This window comes from Hibiscus syriacus, unplaced genomic scaffold (assembly GCF_006381635.1).
Source record: "Hibiscus syriacus cultivar Baekdansim isolate YM2019G1 unplaced genomic scaffold, ASM638163v2 tig00110029_pilon, whole genome shotgun sequence".
NCBI lineage: Eukaryota > Viridiplantae > Streptophyta > Magnoliopsida > Malvales > Malvaceae > Hibiscus > Hibiscus syriacus.
The window spans coordinates 858,278-870,473 of NW_024062571.1; the positions used below are offsets into that span (position 1 = coordinate 858,278).

At 30.1% G+C, this 12,196-nt stretch overlaps 1 pseudogene; it reads right to left on the reverse strand.

The window, feature by feature from the left end:
* Positions 1-4,755: 4,755 nt before the first annotated feature.
* On the reverse strand, positions 4,756-7,668 carry LOC120213527 (annotated as a pseudogene).
* Positions 7,669-12,196: the final 4,528 nt, after the last annotated feature.

The window sequence follows — 12,196 nt, forward strand, 5'->3', positions numbered from 1 at the left end:
AAGAAGAAGAAGAGAAGAAGAAGAAGAAGAAGAAGAAGAAGAGGAAGAGGAAGAAGAAGAAGAAGAAGAATAAGAAGGAAGAAGAAGAAGAAGAAGAAGAAGAAGAAGAAGAAGAAGAAGAAGAAGAAGAAGAAGAAAACACATAATTTCTTATTTTTTAATTGCCAACTCATATTTTCGTTAATGAGTTAATGAAAGTTAAAGAAAAAGGGACTAAAATCAAACTTGTCAATAACGTAAGAGACCAAAACTACTCTTTTCTTTTGAACTGGTGACTAAAATTGAACAGACCAAAAATATAAAGGACTACCCATATAGTTTACCTTTTTTACCCACGCACCTAAAAATAAATAAATCTACAAATTCCCTACTTCCATGATTATTTTTGGTGGATCGCAAATTTAGTTTAAAAAAGCTAATTTTTGCCTTGACAATATTAAAAGCATGATGAATGTAAGAAATAATTATTAAAAATAGATAAATTAACACTGACAAGTACAAATATAACAAAACAGATAAATAGAAGGTGTTAATGAGTTAAAGAAAAAGGGACTAAAACCGAACGTGTCAATAACGTAAGGGACCAAACTACTATTTTTTGAACTAGTGACTAAAATTGTACGGACCAAAAATATAAAGGATTATCCGTATAGTTTACCCATATTTTACCCATGCACCTAAAACTAAATAAATCTCCAAATTCCCTACTTCCACGATTATTTTTGGTGGATCACAAATTTAGTTTTAAAAAACCTCGATATTTTCCTACGACAATATCGAAAGAATGATGAATGTAAGAAATAATTATTAAAAAATAGATAAATTAACGCTGACAAGTAGAATATAATAAAATATATAAATAGAAGAAGTTAATGCATCGCGGTACTTCATTGTTTTAGAGGCGAAAACATCTTGACCAATGTAATCACAAAGTAGACAATTGCCCTCCAAGATTAACACATTGCTTCCTAATTTTACACTTGAATGAGGGATTTGAAACTGATTTGATTGCTCTTTTGTACTTATGAAAGGATAATCGAAAGTTAAATTATTATCGAAGTAAAGAATTTAAGAAAAGAACAAAATGTTATTGAGAAGGGAAGACGGTGAAAGAGAAGAGAAGAATATCGAATGAGTGAAAATAAATGAGTAATAACTTCTTTTTTAGGCTTTTTATCTAATCAAAAATTATTTTCCATTCTAACACCCAGTCAAAGATTATTTTTTTCAATCTAGCATCCTTTTGTGTCATGTAATGCACTTTCTGTAGGAATCACTTTCCAATTGGCACTTTCTGCATAAAACTTCTTACACATACCTGGAAAAAATGGGCTAAAATGAAAGGAAAGAAAAGGGTAAAAAATGATTAAAGAAAAATTATATGAATTTTATATAAAAAAAACACATACAATCTCCTTTCTATAAGCTTGAGGCAAATAACAATCGTGAAGGAGGGTTAAAAATCTCAAAAGAGGGATAAATATCTTCAATTATATTTATCTTTGATTAGTCAAAATGAAAAAAAGGATATATGTAAAAAAAATGTCTATGACATGTGTGAACACAAACATAAATTGATTAGACATGCATCACATATATGAACTAAGTAATGAATAGAATTCTTCTGCCCCCACTCCATGTCCCTATATACGTCTCACCACTTAGATTATGAAACATGTATTAATAATATATTAGAAAACAAAGGAAGTTTAGCATTTTTTATTCCCTTATTTTCATTTAATTTTACATTTTTTATTAAAACAAAACCAACATTAATGCGGTAATTTTTTTTAATTTCAATAATATTATATTATTTTATTGAATTTAATTTAATTTTTTTATAAATTATTTTTTATTTATTCTTAAATATATTTTTAAAAACTTAAATTATTTATAATAATTCAGTTTAATAAATTTTATTTATATTTATATTTTGATTTTAGTATTTAGGGTTTAAATATAATAAATTAAATTAATTTATTGAAAATTTTAGAAAATACTACCAAACTAATGTTGATTTTGTTTTAGTAAGAAAATAACAAATAAATGAAATAAGGAAATAAAGAAAATGATAAACTTTCTTAATTTGCTATTATATCAGTAATACATGTATTATAATATAAGTGGTGGGGTATATATAGGGGCATAGAGTGGAGGCAGCGCAATTATATTCCTAAGTAATAACCTTAACAATACCATTGCAAGGAAGAAAATAAACAAACATTGTATAAAACTTTACCAAAATAAATACTCAATTAATGGGATATATTGCTTTTGCATTTATTATCATGAAAAAAAGATTGAAGAGATATAGTTTTGAAATTAAAAATGGAAAGAATGAAATTTTTAAACAAAAAATAGGAAAAAATTATGAGGAACTGTAGCATTCCATTATTTTAATAACATTATTTTAAAAATATGGGTTTCATCATCCTTTAAAAATATAGTTTGACTTCTTTTTAGTCATCTTAATAATATGACACTCATGACACAATGCCACAAATGTTATATTATTAAGAGGACAAAAAGAAAGATAAAAAAATATAAGTTAAAAGGATTAACAAATAAAAAAATTGATAAATTTAGAGACTAACAAGTACAAGTAACAACTACCAATGAAGATCATCGGTTGCACCGTCGGTGTCCTGGGAAAGGTTGAGATGGGTTGTTATAAACAATGTCACGTAGATTGAGATTCTAAGTGTTGATCCATCTAAATGAGATTATCGTGAACCACATATTAGTAAGGTTATTGAGTATAAATTGTCGACTCAACTCCCCTAATAGTTTGATATCGCTCCTCCATCACTGTCGATGTAGATTCCCATGATCCCAATGGCTCCAAAGCACGACTATTGCACCTTTTCCTCCTTACCATTCTAACTCTCAGACCTCTTAGGAAACATCCTTGTTTTCGAAAAGCAAGTTTTCAAGAAAAAAAGAAAGAAAAGACCTTTTTGAGTTTATGTTTTGGAGTTTGATCCTTTTATAACACAACATTTAATGTACAATTTTAAAAAATCTTCTCCTTGTCTCGTAAGGTTTAAATGCCATTGGTTCACAATTTAAAATAAGAGGTAAAGTGAATCAGAGGACATTGAACCATGTTTAAATGATTATTTTGGTCATTATACTTTTGAAAATTACAAAATAACCAATAAAATTATCAAACAATATCATTATTTTTTATCGGATTGTTACAAAAGGATCATTTAGCTTTACCAAATTATTAAAAAGTGATGATTAAATTTATCAAAATTGTACACTTTCTATAATGTCACAATAATTATTTTGTAATATTTTGATACATTTAATGATTATTTTGTAATTTTTAAAAGTTCAATAGCTAAAAAGTCAGCTACTCATAGTTTAGTGACCTAAATTGTAATTTATCCTAAAAAATTTCAATCACATACTAGCAGCAGTCTCAGTTCTCAAGTAGACATATTATTTGGTTTATATGATGTAAGGCCTTATCAATTTTAGAGTTAGACAAATTAGCCCCTAAAATGTGAAGTCCTAATTGTGTCCCTCACTGCGGCCCAATATGTTCTTATTGCCAACCCCATAGATTCCTTAATGACTTAATGATTACTTACTCAAAACCTTTGTGCAACATACTAAATTTTATGTTACAATAGATGTTTGGATATTAAATTTCATAAAAATGAAAAGAGTTAATTGCATAACTATGATTCTCATTCTAAATTGGCTCCTAAACTTTTGAACATTCTAATTTCATCCTCAAACTATTACTCTCACTCTAAATTGGTCCCAAAGCTTTCAAATCTTCCAATTTCATCTCTAAATTCATCCAAATATGTAATTAAATTGTAATCATAGTTTAACCTAGAAAAATTCAAACATAAAATAATATAACTTAGCCAAACAATTTTATTAACATGGAGCGAGACTAGTATATACATATAATTTGGGATGAAATTAAAATATTGAAAAATTTTGAGGACAAATATATAATGATAGTTATAATTTAGGCATAGAATTGGAACATTTTGAAGTTTAGGGACCGATTTAAAAAGAATATCATAGTTTGAGGATGACGATGCAATTAACTCAAAAGAAAATTTATAAAGGACTATATACTAAAATTGTTATAATAACATTGACAATTTGCAAAGGTTTCTAATATTTTTTATCGTGTTTGGTGGTAAATGTAAAAATATTTTTAGAATGAACACACATATATTAATAATAAAACTTTTCGTTTAAGATGATAATTAAAATTTTAAGATGAACAACATCAATAAAATGAATAACTAATATAAAAAAGGGTAAAGTATAGTAATGGTCACTAAACTTTTCTAAAGCTTTCATTTAGGTCCCCCAACTTTTAAAACTTGCAATACAGTTCCCCAACATTTAGTCCATTTGCAATATGGTCCCCCAACAGTTACATCAGGAACCATATTGCAAACGGACTAAATGTTGAGGGACCATATTGCAAATGGACTAATTATTGGGGGATTATATTGTAAGTTTTAAAAGTTGGGGACCTAAATGAAAGCTTTAGAAATGTTTAATGACCATTACTATACTTTACCCTTTAATTTATATCTATTGATTTAATATAAGAATGCGATAGTAGTGTATTAAAATATGAATAAAAATAGCACTCTCACCGAACTAACAATAAAGATTTTCATCAAGCTAAAAATGCAACATCAAGTCAGATTTCTTTTAATAAATTTTGTTCATATCACATCCAAAATTACAATATCAATATCATGACAATTATACATAAAGATGAAGGGACAATTTTAACCACTGGGGCCAAAATGTCCTAACAAACTACTGCTTAAATGATGCATTTAAGCAACCTCTCCACTCTTCATATATTCACACTTCGAATCCAAGTCCGAACAGTGGTAGAGGAAAACCTACTATCAACAACCTAATAAAATCAAAGTTCCATTCGAAGGTATATCTGCCAGCAAGTTTAAAGATAAGTCAAAGTGAAACTCGAAATAAATATATAATACTGGTCAATCATTTCAGAGAGAGAACAAGGTGTAGCTTCCTACCATTGCTGGTTCTTCGTGAATTCTGTGAGGACTGGATATATATTCTCAAAGGTTGTGTATGTCTCATCTCTGACCTGATTCACTGGAACAAAGAGAATTAGTAATTCAGTTGGACATAGAATACAAAATGGATGAACGGAGGCCCAAATGCAATCACCTTAGCTCCAGTGATCACAATCTTCCCTAACACAAAAAAGAGTAGCACAATCTTTGGTTGTTTCATTCGGTAGATCAGACCTTGAAAGAGTTCTGGTTCATACTGCATTAAAACAACAGCAAAGATGAGTCATAATCCTTGTACCAAACAAAAGGAATCGAAAATCGAAAATTGAATAACCAAACAAACATAAGTAACTATCTAGAACTCATCCAGACCAGAAACCAAATCTATGTTTTAAAATCTTTGTACCGAGAATTTTTAACCTCCATCCCTTTGGCTTAACACCCATAAGGGCCCTCATGTGAAACTCAAGGAGCTCACAATGAAAAGGCAAACATTGTATGGGCATAATACACACGCAAAGAAGTGCACAGACAACCAGGCAGCCATACCTGGAAAGGAAACATGCATATCCATATTATTATTTAATAGGTAAACAAATATCGAAGGGTACTTGAAAATGCACCGTGGGAGTATGCAAGACCTTCAAGTCTGATAGGAAATTTGACATCACAAGACCCGACAATGTTCTGAATTTTGAAGTCCTGTCGATCACAGCAAAAAAGGTTAAAAATGAGCAGGGCAAAACACCATCAAAGGAAGAGATATTAGTCTGTAGTCTATACATGCAATTTGAGGAGCACCGTTTGCACATGAGAAAAGGAATTGTCTAAGAACCTTAAACTTAGAAGGAAAACCAAGCTTTTGGATGATTATGGCATACTGAAAGCACAAAAATAATGTCACTATAGGACTTCATTTTGCATCCTTCTATCCAAATGATAAGCATGTGTGTGTGTAAATATTATATCAAACAGCTAACTTCACATTTAACATAGTTCACAAACACAATAAAAGGCATAAGAATCTCAAAGAAGAATATTTACCTTCCTTGCTGCCAGTTTAGATTGCTGTTCATTTTTAGCACCAGTGCGGACCTGAAGAAGCAAGGGAAACTGTTTTTTTTATAAGGACAAGGGAAACTGTTTTAGTAATTCAATAAGTGAACAATGATAACACGCCTATGTTCAAGCAACTGATGCAAACAATAGTTGTTTACTAAAGGATTTTGATACTGAAAACAACAACCAAATGAATGTATATGATGTTAATTTCCAATGGAAGTACCATCTTTCCAGAGGCAAAAATCAAAGCCGTGGTTTTTGGCTCCCTGATTCTCATAATGACAGCAGCAAAACGCTTGTAGGGTTATTTTACAAACAAAAGGGTTAACAACCAAATATTAGCAGTGGAAAGAGAAGCTTCACGAATTAACAAAAACAAAACTAGAATTTAACCATCCCATGCATACCTTGGGATTATACTCAACATTTCATGCTTGCAAAGCAATTTGCTTAAGATCCAACTTGCAATCTAAGTTCACAGTTGATACAATGTTCCTTGAAATGAAACACAGTAAAACTAGTTCTAAGATTTCCATATATAAACGTGGTCAAACCCAAAACCATATAGGATTCAGAGCACAGTCCAATCGAAGAGAGTTGATAAAGGACTTCCCGTCTTTTGGTCTTTTTCATCAGTTCAATACAGATACAGACTTTGTTACTGGTTGAATCGTTAAAAACCTTAAAAGCATAGAAAATATACAAGATCGGATGCAGAATTTCAGTCAATCACTTAATCTTAATTGTTAATAAAGAGATTTTACTGAATGCAACAATTTTCAACTTCAGTTATACGGATAACTGGTTCCACTAAGAACACGACTCAAGCGTAATATATGGTTAAACTTGAGGAGCTTAATTACACTGGCAGGCCAGTAGGCTAAGCTAGTGTAATCATATTTGATCCAATTTATTTATCATCCATAACAAAACTAATCCAAAGATATCCAAGAAACTATATTTTTTATCATATCAAGCACATCAATCGATATATAAAACGATATTACTCCAAAGATATCAAATTAAAGCTTTTCCACTATTACATTACAAAATCAAAATTCATTATCATTAAAATTTTCAAGAGAAACCTACTTTGAGACAGATTCAAAAAGAAACCACTTTAGATTCTTTTTAACATATAAAGAAACAAGAAACTCACACACCATGGCCCCTAAACTCCCCATCTTGGCACAATAGAATCAAAACCCAGCTCAAAATTGCCTTACACAAGCCTACTCAAGAAATGCCTATCTACAAATTTCTCATCATTTCAAAGCATATTTTCTATGAGTTAAATGACTACACGTCTCCACAATAAGATATTTTTCACAAGCTCTGGTCAACCAAATAACATCCCATTCACCAAAATCTCAAACACACATATCCCAAAGTTCTTCCAATCGAAAAACTCTGTTCAACCAAATCTTAAGCATTTGTATAACTTCATTGCAAAAAGAAGAGTAAATAAAAAGGAGACTTACTGAAGAGTGGGAACAATGCCAGATGGGTGCTTGGAGAGATCCACTTGTTGGCTCCCATCCAAGACACCCTGTTCTGCCATAGTCTTTTCTGTCCCTCACCCAAAAAAAAATCTCCAAAAGCACCGGAAAAAAAACAGATCGAGTTTCACAAAAACCTAACAAAACTCAACCCGTTTACAAAGAATTAAGAGTTTTCAGAGGGTAAACACAAAAACCAAAAACAGATCAGTGCTCTATACGAATCTGAACAGATTCAAAACATTTTTTGAAAAATTATGAATTTATAAACGACGGAGAGACAAAATGGAGGGAAAGGGGGGGACAGTTTTTGGAAACAAGGGTTTTTATATAGGTATTTGTTTGAATTTATTTATGGGTAAAGCATAGTAATGGTCACTAAACTTTTTTAAAACTTTCATTTAGGTCCTCTAACTTTTAAAACATGTAATATAATCCCTAAATATTTAGTCTATTTATAATATGGTCCCTCAATATTTAGTTCGTTTGTAATATGGTCCCCAACGTAACTATTGGGGGACCATATTACAAACGGATTAAATGTTAGGGGACAGTATTGCAAGTTTTAAAAGTTGGAACCTAAATGAAAGCTTTAAAAAAGTTCAGTAACCATTACTATACTTTACCTTATAAAAAATCAAAAATTCAAGGTGAACATTGATACGCTTAAACCTTATTTACATCGGTCGTTGTGTGTTTAGTATCTAGAAAATGGAAATTCATATTTTACGTTTGCCTAGAAAAGAAACAAGTCAAACAATTGCTTTTGTAAAATGTGTGCGCATTGTAATCACCCAATTATTCGGAATAAGAAGAAGAACATAAGCCAATCCATATAAACAATTTGAAAATATCAAAGCTTTGTTCTTATCCCTTTATTCTTTTGGAACAATGTCGCAAATTATAGTTATACTTTGATCAAATGTTAAATATGATATTTATACTTTACAAAGTTTTATTTTAGTACTTAGATCTTCAATTCATGAATTATTATGCGACATGCAGTTAACGTCATTAATAAATGATACGCAAACCAATGGAATTTAAACAAATGAAATCTTAGTTATTGAAATTTAACCTTCAACTTCTCCAAGTTTTTTTTTTCAAGTAGATGTTGACAATATCATCATCTAATTGGGACACGTGTCTTAAATAATAACTATTTGTTGATGTAGTAAAATGTGTTGATGTTTTAAAAGAATATAAAGGATTTCATATCATTTGTGAAAATCTTTTGAATTTGATTTAAATACAACCACTAGTTATTGAACTTCTAAGAGAAAAATGAAAAAAAAAATGGCACAAGATCAAAATCCAAGAGACCAAATTAGCACAAATACAATAGTTTTTTTTTTAATTTTTTATTACTTTTAATTTTATTTTTTAACCAGTCAAATATAAAAATCATCCTTCATCATTTCTTAGATTTATTATTTTTAGGCATGCATGGCACTATAATACCATGTAACCTTTGCTATGTAATACATCCCAAAATATAATCATCTATCGAGTCTCTCTTCATCTCTATCTCGCCTACAAAACACTCGGGAATTGAGTATTCATTGATTCTTCACTATTCATGCTTCTTGCCTCGATAGAAATACTTTTTTTTTTTTTTGAAATAACCTCGATAGAAATACTTGTTAAATCCTAAAGGGTACGTTTCACTCTTCATCTTTTTGTATTTAACCTCAATATTTTTATAACAATCTTAATGATATTCATGTGATGCGTTGTAACACCTTGAAATCTAGGTTAGTAGATTTACTAGCTAATTCAATTTTCCTTGGTGTTTTAGAAATTAGTTTCAAGACAAAATGATTTTTTGAAAAGTAAGATTAAGTTTTAAAGTATGATTTTGAAAACAATTATAATATTAATTAAATATGGGTAATTAAAAGAATGTTAAATTAGCATAAAAGTGCTTGTTGGTTTACCAAAATGATTAGAACGTGTATTTATGGGTCAACAAACTCCTACATAACTGAAGAGAAAAAAAGACATGGTGCCTACCATACAAGATGGTGGATTAATGGACCATAGTAGAGGAATTGAATTAGCTCGATAAGAATGTTAGCTCTTTGGTTTAACCGAAATATGCCTAAAGATGGGGTGAAATGACCTTTTTAAATTTTTTGTATGGAAGCAATTGAAAGATAATAAATTGCACAACAATTTTAGAGTGATTCAACTTCTAAAACAACTCTACATCCATTATCTCAGTATCCACATTAAGGATTTCTCATATCCAGCAGATTTGCTAACTTTTAAGGATAAGGCGTAACATTACAACAATTCACAAGGTTTATACTCCAAAACATTATTTACATTCTCTCCAAAGAGGAATTATATATTTATTAAACTAAACAAAAATATCACAAGGAAAATAAGTTCGTAACAATTAAGGTCTCACCTAATTCACACTTGAACAAAATAAACAATATAACTTACAAATGTGTTACAATGAGAAAATATAACTAGTAAGCTCTCAAGGACTCTTTGATGTTGACATTGCTTTCAATACTATTTCTAGTTATGATTGAGATGTTTTGATATTGAGTTTATACATTCTTTATGAATTATAATTGTTAGAAGTCGTTGAGATGCATTATAGCTATTGCATACAACGAAAAATGGCATTTAATGCATAAGATATCAATCATTTGGTGAAAGGGATTGATCCATTTTCAAATTGTTGATTGTTGCAAACAAAGGGGTCGATCCTTTTCATCGAGGTTTTGATCCTTGCTGGAGGATATCGATCCTTTAGTAAAGGGGTTAATCCTTTTGCTTGGGGATCAAACCTTTGAACTCATCTTTAAAGTGCGAAAAAAGATGAAGTATATGTCTGAAAATGTTCTAATTTAGAAAACATTTAGAACAAAATTTTCAAGTTATTTGGACTTTAAATTATTTTTAGAAAATTTTATCGAATTTGATTAAATCCAAAATCAATTTTACAATTATTTGTTATATCAAAATATAAATTCCATGACCTCCCACTTTTTGGTATAACTAAACTCTTTTGAAAATTGTTTATGAAAAATGTCTCCTTAGAAAAATAGTAAAAGACCTTTTGAATTAATTAAAAAAATAAGATCTTACTTTAACTTTTTTTTTTAAAAAAAATCAAATTTTATTTTACGTAGCTCCATTTCTGTTATATAAAAAGAATTCAAAAATGTTATTACAATAGAATATATGAGATAAAGTAACATCAAAATATAGCTAAAATCAAGAATAATCATATAAATTATAAATCAAACAAACATAAAAGAAACTTAATATTAAAACCCATAAAACACAAATTACCACATAATAAATATCAAATACAAAATATCCAATTTAGACATCAAGAGCACCAAAATAAATGCAGTAATGACTAATAATAATGATAAAAATGCAGGCTTTATGATGCAGGTGAAAGAGGGAAAGAAAAGCCATCAAGCTAAAACTGGATTACCCAAACCTCCTCAATCTTACGAGCCTTAAATGCATTTTTATTACTCGTAAGCTCATCAAAGTGTGAGTCAACATGAGCTTGAAAGGATCCGAAAGTTCGTATCATAGACTTATGAATCTCTCAAATAGACATCTCGAGTGGTGTCGCACCCATGTGTGATGCTGTGCCCTCATGCTAACCATGAGCCTCGTCCATATGATCATCCTCTCCATGCTCTACAACATCATGATCCTCATAACAAACTCAGACCCTATGCATAAAACCCTCGGGCTGCACGCTATAATTAATCTTCTATATTTTAACTCTGCTGAAGATAATATCATCGGAAGGAAACACACCGTGCTCATAGGAAATGCCAATAACAAGAAGCTAAAAAATATGACTAAGGTACATGACATATACCGAATTTGGTTAAGCCTTAGACTTGATGACACTTGCAATATCATTGAAAATCATAGACACAATGTGTAATTTGTGGCTTACTTTGACGGAATAGATCCACCAATAGCCACTTTCCCTAACAGTCGAATACTTGGATCCACGAGTTCGGATGAAATGAGTAATGATCAAGTGAACAATACGGTCATGGAAGGGGGAAGGATAGCTTTATCGTTTGCTAAGTGCATATCGATGGGAAAAAGTCCTTTCTCACTATCATCACTGGTAAGAGGTAAGTTAAATGTTTGAGCAATAAAATCAATGGTGATAGAGAGAAGTTGACCCATAAGATAAAAGGTAATAGTTCTATGAATGATTCCATCCGAAGCTTTAGTGCATGAAATCCTAGCATTTGAGTAAAAGGCAAAACCAAATTTTGAAAAGTTGGGCCATGGAATTTTAGAAAATCCAATATTTTTTTGTCTTGAAATTTTTGTAAATAAGGAAAATCCAATAGATTTAAAATTTCAAAATCAATTTTTACGGTATACTTAACTGGCCGAGAAGAGAAAAAATATATAAATCTTTCAGAGCCTTTGGAATTTCTAAAATATGTATCTATGGATTTTGAAGCAATTTAAAGTTTGCTTGGAGTTTTTCCCTTAAGAAGATATAGATTTTCTCTTTGATATTTTTAAAAAGCTGAAGGATTTGATGAAAATCAATTGTTTGGGATCAAAAAGAATTCT